The sequence below is a fragment of the Aotus nancymaae genome, unplaced genomic scaffold (genome assembly GCF_030222135.1).
Source record: "Aotus nancymaae isolate 86718 unplaced genomic scaffold, 86718_ANA_hifiasm-v0.15.2.pri h1tg000030l, whole genome shotgun sequence".
Taxonomy (NCBI): Eukaryota; Metazoa; Chordata; class Mammalia; order Primates; family Aotidae; genus Aotus; species Aotus nancymaae.
The window spans coordinates 22,160,347-22,178,275 of NW_026988443.1; the positions used below are offsets into that span (position 1 = coordinate 22,160,347).

The 17,929-nt window shown below is 47.6% G+C and overlaps 1 pseudogene; it reads right to left on the reverse strand.

Moving 5' to 3' along the window:
* Positions 1-1,532: 1,532 nt before the first annotated feature.
* LOC110567477 (small ribosomal subunit protein uS14-like) lies at positions 1,533-1,976 on the reverse strand (annotated as a pseudogene).
* Positions 1,977-17,929: the final 15,953 nt, after the last annotated feature.

A 17,929-nucleotide genomic window follows, 5' to 3' on the forward strand; every position in this document is an offset into this window, starting at 1 on the left:
AGCCTTTGCTCTGTGACAGCTTAGCCACCCTGGGGCAGGCCGTTTCAATCTTGAAAACACAGTACCTCAGTTATGGGAAATTCTCATTTTTTTTCTTCTGAGACGGAGTCTCACTCTGTCTTTCACTGAGGCTGGAGTGCAGTGGTGTGATCTCGGCTCACTGCAACCTCCGCTTCCAGGGGTCAAGCGATTCTCCCACCTCAGCCTCCCAAGTAGCTGGGATTACAGCTGTGGACCACCACATCTAGCTAATTTTTGTATTTTTTAGTACAGACAGGTTTCACCATGTTGGTCAGGCTGGTCTCAAACTCCTGACCTCAAGTAATCCTCCTGCCTTGACCTCCCAAAGTACTGGGATTACAGTTGTGAGCACGACACCCGGTCCCTTTTGCTTTACACTTTCCATTACTGTCATTTTGCTCTACTTCCTCGAGATTTCTTCAACTCTATTTCCAACCCTTATACTGAGTTTCTCACTTCTGCTATCATATGTTTCATTTTTCAAGAGCTTTAACATTGCTCTCTGGAATTTCTTTTCTCCCTCTTTTTTTTTCCTGAGGCATGCTGTTCTTCTTTATGGATGTAATGTCCTCTCTAATATTGCTGAGAATATTAATGCAGAATGTACATTTCCTCTGATTAGTTTTGTTATTGTTGCTTTTATCTCTGCTTTCCACGTTACCTTTATTTCTCTGATATCTGCTGATTATCGGTTGTCTGCTTATATAGAAGAGTCGGGCCCTAGAAAACTGGCAGTAGTGAGCATTGAGTGGGGCCTTGTGCACAGTTTCAGTGTAGTATGATCTGAGTGGTCATTTCCTTTAGGACCTCCTTCACCACTCTGTACAATGTCAAAGTCAATGTGTTTATTATTTTCTCTTGAGCTCTCTACCAATCTCCTGCCTGCAGATATGTCTGGCTGCCAGCATTCTAGATTCCTCCTAGAGAAGAGGAGCGCCTACATATTCAGTATATAAACTTCTCTGTAATCATTCTGCTTTTCGGATGATAATCTGACTCAACTGCCTGGTGTTCCCCATTGTAGAGACACTCTCGTCTCTAGCATCTGCTGGTATGGGAGAAGGGCAGCACCATCTGGGTTGAGTTGAGGAAGGGATCCAGGGTTCAGCTGCTGCCTCTTTCTTTAAAGTAAGTTTTTTTTTTTTTTTTTTTTGAAGTGTTTTAAAAAATGTTTATTTTAGGCCGGGCGCGGTGGCTCAAGCCTGTAATCCCAGCACTTTGGGAGGCCGAGGCGGGTGGATCACGAGGTCAAGGGATCGAGACCATCCTGGTCAACATGGTGAAACCCCGTCTCTACTAATACAAAAAATTAGCTGGGCATGGTGGCTCGTGCCTGTAATCCCAGCTACCCAGGAGGCTGAGGCAGGAGAATTGCCTGAACCCAGGAGGTGGAGGTTGCAGTGAGCCGAGATCGCGCCATTGCACTCCAGCCTGGGTATCAAGAGCGAAACTCCGTCTCAAAAAAAAAAAAAAAAAAAAAAAAAAATGTTTATTTTATGTACAAAGAACTATCATGGTTTTTCATGGTAGATGCCTTGGATAATCCTTGGAAGGAAGATCATTTGGTACAACTTAATGAAACCGATATCCTTCAAGTACTGACGGAAACACTGGTGGCACATATTGAGGCCATATTTCTGGATCAGACCATGCCAGTTTGGACAGATGTGACAAGAGCAAGAACCCTGGCCGAATTTTCACGGTGGCTTCAGTACAGCTGCTGGTGACCCATCTTACTCTCAGGAGGGCAACGAGGTAAAAGTAAAGTAAGTTTTTTAAATTGTGGTTTTAAAAAACTACGAAGAACCAGCTCGGTCAGGAGACCCCTACCCAGGTGGGCTGAAGTTATTGAGAGGCGGACACCCAGATAGCCAACACAGTGAGCTATTCTGGGGACCAATAGCCTGAGAGCCTGCGGGGCTGACAGCTCTCCAGACTGAAGGCCCTGAGCAGAGATTCATCCACATATTTATTTGCTCTTTGACAGGTGATTCTTATTAATACAAGGTGTTCTACGTATACATATAACTCAGGAATATACCGGGGGGGGGCAGGGTAAACATAATGTTTCTCAACAAAAAAACATAACAAAACTTACCATTTAACCTTTTTTTTTTTTTTTTTTTGGAGACGGAGTTTCGCTCTTGTTACCCAGGCTGGAGTGCGATGGCGCGATCTCGGCTCACTGCTAACCTCCGCCTCCTGGGTTCAGGCAATTCTCCTGCCTCAGCCTCCTGAGTAGCTGGGATTACAGGCATGCGCCACCATGCCTAGCTAATTTTTTGTATTTTTAGTAGAGACGAGGTTTCACCATGTTGACCAGGATGGTCTCGATCTCTTGACCTCGTGATCCACCCGCCTCGGCCTCCCAAAGTGTTGGGATTACAGGCGTGAGCCACCGCGCCCGGCCCCATTTAACCATTTTTAAGCGTATGTCAGTAGCATTAAGTACATTCGTAATGTTGTATATACCCACTGCCACTGTCTGCTTACAGACCTTTTTTTCTTTCTTTTTTTTTTTTTGAAACAGAGTCTGGCTCTGTCACCCAGGCTGGAGTGCAGTGGCACAGTCTCTGCTCACTGCAATCTCTGCCTCCCAGATGCAAGTGATTCTCCTGCCTCAGCCTCCCAAGTAGCTGGGACTACAGGCATGTGCTACATGCCCGGCTAATTTTTTGTATTTTTAGTAGAGACGGGGTTCCACCATGTTAACCAGGATGGTCTTGATCTCCTGACCTCAAGTGATCTGCCCATCTCAGCCTCCCAGAGTGCTGGAATTATAGTCGTGAGCCACTGCGCCCGGCCTAGACCTTTTTTTTTTTAGATGGAGTCTCCTTCTGTTGCCCAGGCTGCAGTGGCACGATCTCGGCTCACTGCAACCTCTGTCTCCCAGGTTCAAGCAATTCTCCTGCCTCAGCCTCCTGAGTAGCTGGGATTACGGGCATGCACCACCATGCCCAGCTAATTGTTATATTTTTAGTAGAGACAGGGTTTCACCCTGTTGGCCAGGCTGGTCACTGGACCTCAAGTGATCCACCCACCTCAGCCTCCCAAAGTGCTGGGATTACAGGTGTGAGCCACCGTGCCCGGACCTTTTTTTTTTTTTGTGCCGAAACCTGGGATCAGCCCTTTTTTTTTAAAGACAGGAGCTTGCTCTGTCACCCTGGCTGGAGTGCAGTGGCACTATCACAGCTCACTGCAGCCTTTACCTTCCACGTTCAAGTGATTCTTCCACCTCAGCCTCCCAAGTAGCTGGGACCACAGGCTCACGCCACCATGCCTGGCTAATTTTTTTTTTTTTTTTTTTTTAGGAAATGGTGTCTCAATATGTTGCTCAGTCTGCTCTCAAACTGCAGACTGTCAAGCAATGCTCAGATGCTCCTACTTTGGCCTCTCAAAGTGCTAGAATTGTAGGCATGAGCCACCACACCCAGCCAATCCTCAATCCTTTGACCAATTGTTCTCCAAAAGGATAGCAGACAGATGAACATGGTGGCTCATGTCTGTAATCCCAGCACTTTGAGAGGCCGAGGTGAGAGGATCACTTGGAGTCAGGAGTTGAAGACCAGCCTGGCCAACATGGCAAAACTGTCTCAAAACAACAAGACTCATTCTCAAGACAACAACAAAAGAGAAACGTCTAGTAGTCTTAAATTATTTTAATGAATTACTTTAAACTCCCCCCACCTTTTTTTTTTTTGAGACAATGTCTCACTCTGTTGCTCAGGCTGGAGTGCAGTGGCGTGATCTCGGCTCACTGCAACCTCCACCTCCCGGGTTCAAGCAATTCTCCTGCCTCAGCTTCTTGAGTAGCTGAGATCACAGGTGAGCACCACCAGGCCTGGATAATTTTTTTGTATTTTGAATAGAGACGCGGTTTCCTCATGTCAGCCAGGCTGGTCTCAGGTGATCCGCCCACCTTGACCTCCCAAAGTGCTGGGATTACAGGTGTGAGCAACTATGCCCAGCCCCAAAACAGTAATTTGTAAATGCACTTAGCAGCAGTGTGAAGTGATGAGAGCACTACTCACGATCTCTGTCCCAATTATTCAATTCTGCCTTTATAGCACCAAGGAAGACAGAGGATACATAACAAATGAGCCTGGCTCTGTTAAAATAATCTGTATTTCTGCACACTGAAACTTGAGTTTTTTGTTGTTGTTGTTTTGTTTTTTGTTTTTGTTTTTTTTTTAAGATGGTGTTTCACCATGATGGCCAGGCTGGTCTTGAACTCCTGACCTCAGGTGATCCACCCACCTCAGCCTCCCAAAGTGCTAGGATTACAGGCGTGAGCCACCTCGCCCAGCTGAAACTTGAGTTTTAGATTATTATTACATATCACAAAATATCATTCTTCACATGATTTTTCCAAGCCATTAAAAAAAAATTCTTGGCTGGGCACAGTGACTCATGCCTGTAATCCCAGCACTTTGGGAGGCCAAGGCAGGAGGATTGCTTGAGAGACCAGCCTGAGACACCTGTCTCTACAGAAAAACTTAAAAATTAGCCAGGTGTGGTGGTGCACACCTGTAGTCCCAGCTACTCGGGAGGCTGAGGTGGAAGGATCACCTGAGCGCAAGCAATTGAATCTGCAGTGAGCCATGAGTGCACTACTTTCTAGCCTGGGTGATGGAGTGAGATCTTGTCTCAAAACAAAAACCAAAACCAACATTCTTAGCTCACAGGCTACACAAAAACTAGCAGGGGGCTAGATTTGGCCATGAGCCAAACCCTCTACCCTAGACTTTTGGCAAAGATCAAGAAGTATGATAGCCGAGGAAAAACAGACACTTGAATTCCTCTTGGTGGGATGTCACTGGGACAACAAGGAGTGAGAATGGACAGTGGGTGGCATGGCTGAACACAGCAGGAGCAGTGTCCACTCCCTCACCGCATCCAGAACCATGGCAAGACCTCAATGGGAAGTGAGCACAAAGTGTACCCAGCGAGGCTGAACCCTAAGAATTAGGCACCAGTCTTGACTAAGATCCTTGAGTCCTATCTGAGCTCTCCCTTCTAGGGCCTTGTGAATATGGACAGTGATCGTGGTGGCCAAAAGGGACACAAGGCCAAAGCTCTGCTCTAAGCAAGGTCTGGGTCATTTCTCAGCCAGGGGAGGGGAGGGGACCCCAACAGGATCATGTACCGCATAACAATGATTTGATCAACAGTGGACCACATATGTGACAGTGGTTCCATAAGATTATAATACTGTGTTTTTACTGAACCTTCTCTATGTTTAGATATGCTGACATGCACAGATATTAGCTGTTGTGGTACAGTTGCCTACAGTATTCAGCACAGTAACATGCTGTGCAGGTTTGTAGCCTAGGCGTGTAGCAGGCTATACCATCTGGGGTTGTATAAGTACATTCTATGATGGTCACACAATGATAAAATAGGACGTATTTCTCAGAACGTATTCCCTTTGTTAAGTGCTGCATGACTGTAATTACTTGGCAGAAGGGAATTCAGGTTCAGATTGATGTTTCTGGCACAAAGGTGGTGTTTGGAGCAATTTTTTTTTTTTTTGAGTCAGAGTTTCGCTCTTTTACCCAGGATGGAGTGCAATGGCGCGATCTCGACTCATCGCAACCTCCACCTCCTGGGTTCAAGCAATTCTCCTGCCTCAGCCTCCCAAGTAGCTGGGACTACAGGCACGCACCACCATGCCCAGCTAATTTTTGTATTTTTAGTAGAGACGGGGTTTCACCATGTTGACCAGGATGGTCTCGATCTCTTGACCTCGTGATCCACCCGCCTCGGCCTCCCAAAGTGCTGGGATTATAGGCATGAGCCACCGCACCCGGCCTGGAGCAATTTTTTTTTTTTTGAGATGGAGTCTCACTCAGTCTCCCAGATTGGAGTGCAGTGGCACGATCTTGGCTCACTGCAACCTCCACCTCTCAGGTTCAAGCGATTCTCCTGCCTCAGCCTCCCAAGTACCTGGGACTCCAGGTGTACACCACCACTCCCAGCTAATATTTTGTATTTTTAGTAGAAACAGGTTTCACCATGTTGGCCAGGCTGGTCTCGAACTCCTGACCTCAAATGATCTTCCTGCCTCAGCCTCCCAAAGTGCTGGGATTACAGGCATGAGCCATGTGCCCGATCTGTTTTTTGTTTTCTGTTTGTTTGTTTTTATTTTTTGAGACAGGCAGGGTCTCGCTCTGTCGCCCAGGTTGGAGTGCAATGGTGCAATCTCGGCTCACTGAAGCCTCTGCCTCCCGGGTTCAAGCGATTCCCATTCTTCAGCCGCCCAAGTAGCTGGGATTACAGGTGCACACCACCATGCCTGGCTGATTTTTGTATTTTTAGTAGAGACAGGTTTTTGCCATGTTGGCCAGGCTAGTCTCAAACTCCTGGCCTCAAGTGATCCACCCGCCTTGGCCTCCCAAAGTTCTGGAACTACAGGCATGAGTAAGTGTGCCTGGTCTGGAGCAGAAATTTATACCCACATTGCATGGGTTTTTAAAAAAATAACTGTAGTTATGCTGACTTTCTGAACTAATCTGTAGGGGGCCCACCTGCCCAGAGCTCTCCATCTCACTCTCAGGCGATGGAGGAGGCAAGATTAGGACCCTGCTGTGAGGGCGACAGTGTATGCAGCCCTGGGACAGCGAGCTCTCTGGTGAAGCCTCAGTGATGGAATAGGAAGGTGGCTTTTGTAAATATATCTTTGAGGTCATTCCATCATCATTTTGACAAGTAAAAAGAGGCAAGATGTTTTGCCAGAAGTGCAGGAACCTGAAGCTGGCCTGCTGTTGAACCTCTGTGCAGGAGGGAGTCAGGCAGATGACAGAAATGACAGGACAGGCTGGTGGCCAGCCGTGAACCTCAAGGAGGAGGAGGAAGGGAGATCAGTTGAGGCTGAGGCTCGATATGTTGCCCAGGCTAGTCTTGAACTCCTGGGCTCAAGCAATCCTTCTACCTCAGCATTCCTAAGTGCTGGGATTACAGGCGTGAGTCCCCATACCCAGCCTATCACCTTTAAAATTGTTTGTTATGTTATGTTATGTTATGTTAGGCTATTTTATGTTACCTAGGCTGGGCAACATAGGAAATCCCATCTCTACAGAATATTTAAAAATTAGCCAGGCTTGGTGGCTTGCACCTCTGGGCCCAGCTACTCAGGAGGCTGAGGTGTGGGGATCCCTTGAGCCCAGGAGTTCAAGGCTGCAGTGAGCTATGATCATGCCACTGCACTTCAGCCTGGGCAACAGAGTAAGATGTTGTCGCAAAAAAAAAGTTTAAAAATAATCTAAAAAGAAAAGACTCACCATTGACAGCTGACCAAGATGCAACCACCCAGGGCTGCAGGGAAAATTAAACTATACCCAAATCTCCTGGATCACATAAGATCAATACATAAAAATCTGCTAAATTTCAACATACTAAAAATGAATGATCAGCAAGTGAAATGTAAAAGACAGTGGCTTAGGCCAGGCCCAGTGGCTCATGCCTGTAATCCCAGCACTCTGGAAGGTCCAGGCGGGTAGATCACCTGAGGTCAGGAGTTCCAGACCAGCCTGACCAACATGGAGAAATCCTGTCTCTACTAAAAAATACAAAATTAGCTGGGTGTGGTGGTACATGCCTGTAATCCCAGCTACTCAGGAGGCTGAGGCAGGAGAATTGCTTGAACCCAGGAGGTGGAGGTTATGGTGAGCCAAGATCGAGCCATTGCACTCCAAGCCTGGGTAACAAGAGCAAAACTCTGTTTCAAAAAAAAAAAAAAAAAAAAAGACAGTGACTTATGGGCCAAGCGCAGTGGCTCACACCTGTAATGCCAACACTTTGGGAGGCCAAAGCAGGAGGATCATTTGAGGCCAGGAGTTGGAGACCAGCCTGGATAATATGATGAGACTACAATCTCTACTTTAAAAAAAAGAAAGTAAAAGAAATTTTAAAAGACATAAATAAATGGAAAAACATCTGTGGTCATAAATTAGAAGACTTAATAGTGTTAAGATGATGATAACTATCCAATGTGATATACAGATTCAACGAAATCCTTGTCAAACTCCCAATGACTTTTTTTTTTTTTGAGATGAAGTCTTACTCTGTCACCCAGGCGGGAGTGCAATGGCGAGATCTGGGCTCACTGCAACCTCCACCTCCTGAGTTCAAGCAATCATCTCTCCTCAGCCTCCCATGTAGCTGAGATTACAAGCATTCACCACCACGCCTGGCTAATTTTTGTACTTTTAGTAGAGATGGGGTTTCACTGTGTTGACCAGGTTGGTCTGGAACTTCTGACTTCAAGGGATCAGTCTGCCTCAGCCTCCCAAAGTGCTGGAATTACAGGTGTGATCTACCGCATATGATCCCCAATGACACTTTTTCATAGAAATAGAAAAACCCATCCTAAAATTTTATATGGAGTCTTTTTTCTTTTTTTGTAGAGACAGGGTTTTGTTATGCTGCCCAGGCTTGTATCAGACTTCTTGCCTCAAGTGATCATTCTGCCTCAACCTCCCAAAGTGCTAGGATTACAGGTGTGAGCCACTGGGCCCAGCCAAATTTTATATGGAATTTTTTTTTTGAGACAGAGTCTTGCTTATCACCCAGGCTGGAGTCCAATGGCACGATCTTGGCTCACTGCAACCTCCACCTCCTGGGTTCAAGTGATTCTCCTGCCTTAGACTCCCGAGTAGCTGGATTACAGGTGTCTGCCACCACAACAAGCTATTTTTTGTATTTTTAGTAGAGACAGGGTTTCACCATGTTGGTCAGGCTGGTCTCGAACTCTTGACCTCAGGTGATCCATCAGCCTCGGCCTCCTAAAGTGCTGGGATTACAGGCGTGAGCCACCATGCCTGGCCTTATATGGAATTTTAAAGAACACCAAATAGCCAAAAATCTTGAAAAAAGCACAAGGAAGGCCAGGCATGGGGGCTCACATCTGTAATCCCAGCACTTTGGGAGCCTGAGGTGGGCAGATCACTTGAGCTCAAGAGTTGGAGGTTACAGTGAGCTGTGATTGCACCATTGTATACCAGCCTGGGTGACAGACCAAGACGCTGATTCAAAAAAAATTTTTTTGTTTTTAATCGAAAGTAAATGCATGCCCCCTTGTGGGTGCATTTTATGCTTACTCTCCTTTTGGGACTTCCAGGGAACTTCTCACTTGGTCTTCTCTGTTCACAGGGGTTATGGCCCTACAGCTCTGTTCTTGCTCAGATCTATTGATTAGCCTCCCAGAAAGCCCCAGCCCTGTGCTGAATTCCCCAAGCTGATGCATAGCTCTGCATCCCGGAGTATGACTTGATTGCAATAAAAGGGATTTCTCCACAGGTGATCGACATCAGTCAGAAACATCCAGACACACAACCCACAACATACACACACACACACACACACGCACACACACACACACACACGCGCGTGCACTGAGGATAGTCAATCAGCAGTGCACAGCTGACTTCCAGGAGGGCAGATGGCACTCTGGGACAAGTGTGTGGAATCTTTCCAGTTAAGGTCATATTAGCCATCTGGGTATAATTCAGTGGTGAAAGTAGGGCCAGCTTCACGGGCCTGAGATTTGTGTCGTCACACAACGATCCATGCTCAAAATGGTCCCATGATTGCTTTTATTCTCTGCTGTCATCATCTTGAAATTCATAATAAGATTGAACAAGGCACCCTACATTTTCATTTTGCACTGAGTCCCCCAATGTATGTCCAGGGTAAAATGTTCTAAGACCAGGGCAAAGCAGAAGACCCTCAGGAGATGAGACAGCCTTGACTTGCATGAGCCATGATACTCAAGTTTGTGTGGAGGAGGGGGTGACAACTGTGTCTGACACATATTAAGCCCTTAGAAATGATGGCTATTATTACTGTGTGTCATTGATAATGATGATAAGTGTTGGCGAACTGCTCCAAAGCTGTTTTTCAAACTTCATTGCAGCCTGGTTAATTCAGGATTCACATGCCATCATTCTGCTTTGTTTCACTGGTGCATTTGCAAAGCATTTTTTATTCAAGCAGTCCCTTTGGCAACCCTCAGGAACTCAACACAAATGCACAGCCAGCCTCTCTCTTTCTTTCTTTCTTTCTTCTTTTTCTTTTTCTCTCCTTCTCTCTTTCTTTCTTTTCCTTTTTTGAGACGGAGTTTCACTCTTGTCACCCAGGCTGGAGTACAATGGCATGATCTCAGCTCACTGCAACCTCCACCTCCTGGGTTCAAGTGATTCTTCAGCCTCAGCCTCCCAAGAACCTGGGATTACAGGTGTCTGCCACCGTGCCAGCCTAATTTTTGTATTTTTAGTAGAGACAGGGTTTCACCATGTCGGCCAGGCCGGTCTCAAACTCCTGACCTCTGGTGATCTGCCTGGCTTGGCCCCCCAAAGTACTAGCATTACAGGTGTGAGCCACTACACCCAGCCCATGCCCAGCCTTTCAAACACCCACAGAAACTGGGTGCAGTGGTTCGTGCCTATAGTCCCAGCTACTCATGAGGCTGAAGTTGGAGAACCTCTTGAGCCCAGAAGTTTGGGGTTGCAGTGAGCTATGATAGTGCCACTGTACTCCAGCCTGGGTAACAGAGCAAGACCCTGTCTCAGACAAAACAAAACCTGCTGAGATGTTATATACTGATATGGTTTGGCTCTGTGCCTCACCCAAATCTCATCTGGAATTGTATTCCCATAATTCCCACATCTTGTCGGGGGGACCCAGTGGGAGATAATTTGAATCATGAGGGTGGAATCATAATTTGAATCTCCATACTGTTCTCGTGGTAGTGAATAAGTCTCATGAGAGCTGATGGTTTTATCGGGGGTTTCCACTTTTGCATCTTCTTCATTTTCTCTTGCTGCCACCATGTAAGAAATGCCCTTTGCCTCCTGCCATGATTCTGAGGCTTCCCCAATCATGTGGAACTGTAAGTCCAATTAACTCTTTTTCTTTGCAGTCTTGGATATGTCTTTATTATCAGCGTGAAAACGGACTAATACATATACCCTCATCCAAATATTGTCCCCATTCTCCAGTTGCATCAACAGTTCCTAAAATCCTACCCCATCCTCCAACCAGCTGCCACAGATTCTCTTAAAGTTCACACAGACACACACACTCAGGTCATCTGGCTGAGTGTGGGCAACATCTGCATGATCCCCTCTGCAATACTGAAACCGGCCCAATTGTCCCCTAGAATTGACATTTGTGGTTTATTCAAATAAACATAGAAATTGATCCTCCCACTCTTAAAACTTGAGAAAGTTACATTTGTCTTATCTGAGTTCCTTTCTCAGGAAACCAACCATCAGGCCTTCCAGATAGTATCAAAGAGCTGAAACTTACCAGATCACTGCATCTGTACAATATGATACCAGGCCCCATACCCATCGTAACTGCCTAATCAGGTCAGGTGTGGTGGCTCAGGACTGTAATCCCAACACTTTGGGAGGCTGAGGTAGGCAGATCACTTGAGGTCAGGAGTTTGAGACCAGCCTGACCAATGTTGCAAAACCCCATCTCTACTAAAACTACAAAAATTAGCCAGGCATGGTGGCGCATGACTGTAAACCCAGCTACTTGAGAGGCTGGGGCACAAGAATCACTTGAACCCAAGAGGCAGAGGTTGCAGTGAGCCAAGATCTCACCACTGCACTCCAGCCTGGGCAACAGTGAGACTCTGTCTCTAAATAAGAAAATAAACAAATAACTGCCTAACCAGCCACCTGCTTTCTATTGACCAACTCCTCTTCCTTGCCTCTTCCTAATTCCTGTTTTCCCACACAAGGTCACATTCTTCCCTGTTATATAAACCCCTAATTTTTTTTTTTTTTTTTTTTTTTTTGAGATGAAGTCTGGCTCTGTCACTTAGGCAGAAGTACAGTGTTACGATCTTGGCTCATTGAAACCTTCGCCTCCTGGTTCAACAATTCTCCTGCCTCAGCCTCCCAAGTAGCTGGGATTACCAGCACACCATCACACCTGGCTAATTTTTGTACTTTTAGTAGAGACGGAGTTTTGCCATATTGGCCAGGCTAGTCTCAAATTCCTGACCTCATGATCTGCCCCCTTTCAGCCTCCCAGAGTACTGGGATTACAGGCATGAGCCACCACACCTGGCCTAAACCCCTAATTGTATTCAGTCAAAGAGATGGATTTGAGACTGATCTCTCATCTCAGCTGCAGTACATGAATAAAGCCTTCTTTCCTGGCAATACTCATTTCAGTGATTGGCTTTCTGTGTGGTGAGCAGCAGGACCTAGACCAAACCCCTAGGTCGTTTCAGGCACAATATAAACACTGACTATGTTCAGGCTGTGGACGCTATAATTTTCATTCGAGCTTTTAGATTATTACAAATTAGAAATTGTACTTGTGTGTATGTGTGATTTCTGGGTAGCTAGACAGGGTAAGAAGGGTTGGCATTTTGAAGGTACATTAGAAATATTTCTATGGCTTTCTAGATTTCCAGGGAGAGCCAGAGTTGTCATTATGTGGAAATTTAGCAAAGAAACACAGGTGATTTTGTTTCTTTGTAAGGTTTGGAGGTTGGGGCCCTTGGAAGCTCTACAAAGGTCCTGGGGTTAGCCCCTGGGGGTACATGGCCCTGGTGTAATGAGGGCTGCCTAAATCAAAGGAAAAACTAACAACTTCACTGCCTCTTATGATTCAACAAATCTGGAGTTTTAGATAAGAAAAGCCAGAGACAAGAGGGGGCAGGTGGAGTGAAAATGATGTCACCTGCCACTCTCAGGTTTCCTGCAAGAAATCCTAGTGGAGAAGTGAATCCTGGCTCAATAAATGAGTCACTGGCTTTATAAGCCAAGAAAGATGAAAAGCAGATTCCAGGAACTAAGCAAAGAGGAATCTTGGGGAAAGTGTTTAGTTTTAGTGTGGAAGTGTCAAGCCGGTTGCTCCAGTGGAAACTCAGGGAGAAAAACAGTGAGAAAGACTAGCGAAATAGCAAGGAACCAGACACCTTGCCTGAGAGAGAGTCTGTGCCTCCAGGCAATTTATTAATAGAAAGATTGACTGAGATGGCACCCACTCAGCACAAAAAAAATAAAAAAAAACCTGTCCCAGCCATGGTGGCTCACACCTGTAATCCCAGTACTTTGGGATGCCAAGGCAGGCGGATCATGAAGTCAAGAGATCGAGACCATCCTTGGCCAACATGGCAAAACCCTGTCTCTACTAAAAATACAAAAATTAGCTGGGCCTACGGGTGCATGCCTCTAGTCCCAGCTACTTGAGAGGCTGAGGCAGGAGAATCGCTTGATTCTACCCAGGAGGTAGAGGTTGCAGTGAGCCAAAATGATGCTACTGCACTCCAGCCTGGTAACAGAGCCAGTTTCCATTCCAAAGAAGAAGAAGAAAAAAAACTGGGCAGCTCTAGAGAGGAAGACAATATCCTAGTGCCCAAGGCCCCACAGAGCTCATAGCCATTGAGCAAGTCATCCCACTTGTGTTACGTGAGAAAGAGGAAGGTTTGGGGATGGCGGGGCGGGGAGAGGGGCCTGGAAGGCTTTTCCAACACCTAGGGGAGGATCATTCAGATATACTGAGGTCAGGCTGAGGCTAGGCACAGTGGCTTACATCTGTAATCCCAACACTTTGGGAGGCCGAGGTGGAAGGATTGCTTGAGTGCAGTAGTTCAAGACTAGCCTGGGCAAAATAGTGAGAACTTGTCTTTAAAAAAAATTTAAAAAGCCAGTCACGGTGGCTCACGCCTGTAATTCCAGCACTTTGGGGGGTTGAGGCGGGTGGATCACAAGGTCAAGAGTTCAAGACCAGCCTGGCCAAGATGGTAAAATACTGTCTCTACTATAAACTACAAAAAATTAGCCAGGCTCAGTGGCAGGCGCCTATAATCCCAGCTACTCAGGAGGCTGAGGCAGGAGAATCACTTGAACCCAGTGGCAGAGGTTGTAGTGAGCCGAAATTGCTCCACTGCACTCTAGCCTGGCCGACAGAATAAGACTCTGTCTCGAAAAAAAAAATTTAAAAAAAGAAAAATGGCTGGGCATACTGGCACACACCTGTAGTCCCAGCTACTCAGGAAGCTGAGACAGGATGATCACTTGAACCCAGGAGTTCAAAGTTGCAGTGAACCATGATCATGACACTACACTCCAGCCTGGGTGAAAGAGTGAGACCCTTACTCAAATAATAAGGCCGGGCACAGTGGCTTATGGCTGTAATCCCAACACTGTGGGAGGCCGAGGCAGGTGGATTGCTTGAGCTCAGGAGTTCGAGATCAGTCTGAGCAACATGGCAAAACCTCGTCTGTGTATATACATTGCTTGGGTTCATGGGTTCAAGCAATTCTCCTGCTTCAGCCTCCCTAGTAGCTGGAATTACAGGCATGCACCACCATGCCCAGCTAATTTTTGTATTTTTAGTAGAGATGGGGTTTCGCCATGTTGGCCAGGCTGTTTTCTCCCAACCTCAAGTGATCTGCCCGCCTCGGCCTTCCAAAGTGTTGAGATTACAGGCTCGAGCCACCATGCCCAGCCATCTGTATATATTTTTTTTAATTTTTAAATTAATAATAATAATAATTAATTAAGGTCAGGCTGAATTTTCAGCAAAAGCCTGGGCTAGAGAGAACAGGGCTGCTTCGGAGACCTGAAAGCAGAAGCTATTTGAGGAGCAGAGGTACAAGAAAAGCCTGGATGAGTTCTTTTCATTCTATTTTAGGTTGTTTGTTGGATTAGCACATTTGGTGGAGCGGAGAGGGGCCATCTCCCAAGTGACAGGCGGCCTTGTTTGGCACTTTTTGTTTATTTACAAAGCAATTCAATTCCTTGGTGTTCAGGAGCTCCCTGAGAAAGGGCCGGGCCCATCTCTGAGACAGGCAGAGGGCACCGCAGCAGCAAAGGCCCAGAGAAGGGACCCTGCAGAGCAGCCTCCAGAAAGAGCCAGGGGTCCCTGGGGCTGGGGAAGCGAGAGGGCACTGAGGCTTGAAGGAAGACCAGGCTGATCTTCAGACTTCAGGGTGAGTCCTGGAGAGAGTACCCCAGGAAGCCAAGGCAGGGTGGGGGAGGTCACACCTCAGCACATTCTCTTCTGTGTGACGTTAGAGATCATTAACCTTGGGACCCTAACAGCTGCCACCACCACCTTTAGGAATTCAGGCCCTCCCTGCCTGGCACATTGGCCAGCACTCCCACGCCCAGCCCTGTTGGAGGAGGAGGCAGCTCATTAGATGTACTGACACCGGCTCTCTTGGCATCCTGGGACAGCCCTCACCAGCACCCTGGGCTCTCAAGGGCCTGGGCTGGTGGCTGCCATCCCCCTAGGATAGAAGCCTACCAATTCCTTTCTGGTTGGGGGCCCTTGGGCCCTCAAGGATCCCAACTCTGCTCACAATGGCATCTGGGGGAGCACGGGAGCCCTGGAGGGGAAGGTAAGAGTCTTGGGCCCCAGCCCAGCCTGGCCACTGGCCCACTGTGGTGACCTTCAGACATGGCCTTGCTCCCTCTGGAACTCAGTGACCTTTGAGATCTGGGACTTCTGAGACTGGGAATAGAGTACAGAGTCAGGACACTCAACCTGCACCTGGTCTTGGAGTGTGGAACCCTGAGCACAGCAGGTGGCCCTTTGGGAAGGGGAGGCAGACAAGGGCAGAGAAGGAGGTTGCACAGGGCTTTGTAAGAGCGAAGGAGAAGTTCCAGACCCAGTCTGTGGTCCAGGAAGCTGTCTCAAAGGAGGTGGTATGTGGATCGAGACCTCAAGGATGAGCAGGAGTTAAGCAGGTGAAGGAAAGAGGAAAAGGCATTTAATTGCACGGCCCAGGCCAGGGGCAGTGGCTCATGCCTGTAATCCTAGCATTTTGGGAGGCCAAGGTGGGTAGATCACCTGAGGTCAGGAGTTTGAGACGAGCCTGGCCAACATGTAGAAACCCCACCTCTACTAAAAATGCAAGAAGAATTAGCTGTGTGGTGATGCACGCCTGTAGTCCCAGCTACTTGGGATGCTGAGGTACGAGAATTGCTTAAACCCAGGAAGCGGAGGTTGCAGTGAGTGGAGATCATGCCACTGTGTTCCAACCTGGGCAACAGAGCAAGACTCCATCTAAAAAAAAAAAAAAAAAAACACACACAGGGCCCACCCTGTGCAAAGATGGAGAGGCAGGGAAGGCAGGGTGTATCCAGGGACGCAAAGAAGTTCAGTCCAGCTGGAGCTAGGCCCTCCTAAGGAGGAACTGTCCAGGGGTGAGAGGCAAGCAGGGGAGTGAGACAGGTCCCATGGGCAGAGGTCATCCAGCTGCTGCATGGACAATGGACCTGGGGGTGAATAAGGAGACTGAGAGGGCAGGAGGGAGGCAGGTGGTAGTCTGGCCAACGGCAGGGTGGCGGGCAGAGGGAAGAGGGGGCTTACTCACTTGGTGGCTGGTGGGTATCAGGTAAGAGGTCTGGGGAAAGATTACATGGGGAACCAGGAGAAAGGGCAGTTCTGAAGAGAGAAGTTGGGGTTGACTTTACACAATGGATTTAGGAGAGTCATCCTAAGGGGGGAGAAGTAGAGCAAGAGATATAGGGGCTAAGACTCAAGTCATCACTATGGGAACAAAAAAGAGGTTCTGGCCGGCACAGTGGCTCACGCCTGTAATCCTAGCACTTTGGGAGGCTGAGGTGAATGGATCACCTGAGGTCAGGAGTTTGAGACCAGCCTGGCCAACATGGTGAAACCCTGTCTCTACTAAAAATGCAAAAATTGGCTGGGCACGGTGGTGGACGCCTGTAATCCCAGCTACTCAGGAGGCTGAGGCAGGAGAATTGCTTGAACCGGGGAGGCGGAGGTTGCAGTGAGCCGAGATGGCACCATTACTCTAGCCTGGGTGACAAGAGTAAAACTCCGTCTCAAAAAAAACCAAAAAGGTTCTGAGGGCTGAGCACAGTGGCTCATGCCTGTGATCCCAGCACTTTGGGAGGCTGAGGTGGGCAGATCACTTGAGCTTAGTTCAAGACCAGACTGGGCAATATGGTGAAAACCTGTTTCTACCAAAAATACAAGAAATTAGGCAGGCATGGTTGTGTGTGCCTGTAGTCCCAGCTAGCTACTCAGGAGGCGGAGGTGAGAGGATCGCTTGAGCCTGGGAGGCAAAGGTTGCAGTGAGCTGAGATCGCACCACTGCACTCCAACCCGGGTGACAGAGTGAGACTCCGTCTGAAAAAAAAGAAAAGAAAAGGAAAGAAAGAAAAGAGGCCCTGAAGTTGTCAGGATGCTCTGGAGAGAAGTATAAGAATGAGGGGAAGGCTCACGTTTTTAATCCCAGCACTTTAGGAGGCTGAGGTGGGCGGATCACGAGGTCAGGAATTCAAGACCTGGTGAAATCCCGTTTCACAAAATATGGTGAAACCCTGTATTTACTAAAAATACAAAAATTAGCCCTGCATGGTGTCGGGCGCCTGCAGTCCCAGCTACTCAGGAGGCTGAGTCAGAAGAATCACTTGAACCCGGGAGGCGGAGGTTGCAGTGAGCGGAGATTTTGCCACTGCACTCCAGTCTGGGCGACAGAGAGAGACTTCATCAAAAAAAAAAAAAAAAAAAAAGGGAAGGGGGCTGAGCTCCTGGAGAAACCCACTGAGGGGCATGAAGGCAGATAGCCAGAAGAGCAGTTAGAAATCCTTCTCTTGGATCACAGAAGCCAAAGGATGCTTCAGAAGATGGGGAGGACCAGCTGTGCCCAACACACCTGGAAGGGTCAAAGGAGGAGAGGACTGAGAAGTGGAGGGACAGGGAGCATGTCTCCCTCTTGAAAAGGCATTGGTGTGTGGAGGGGGTTTTAATGGTGGTGGTGTGGTTCCCAGTACCTGTGATCAGGTCTGAGTGTGAGCAGAGCTGTGACACAGAACCGAACCGGTTGTGCTCTGCACCCTACAGTGACTGTCAGTTCTTTTTTTTTTTGAGACAGAGTCTTGCCCTGTCACTAGGCGCCAGG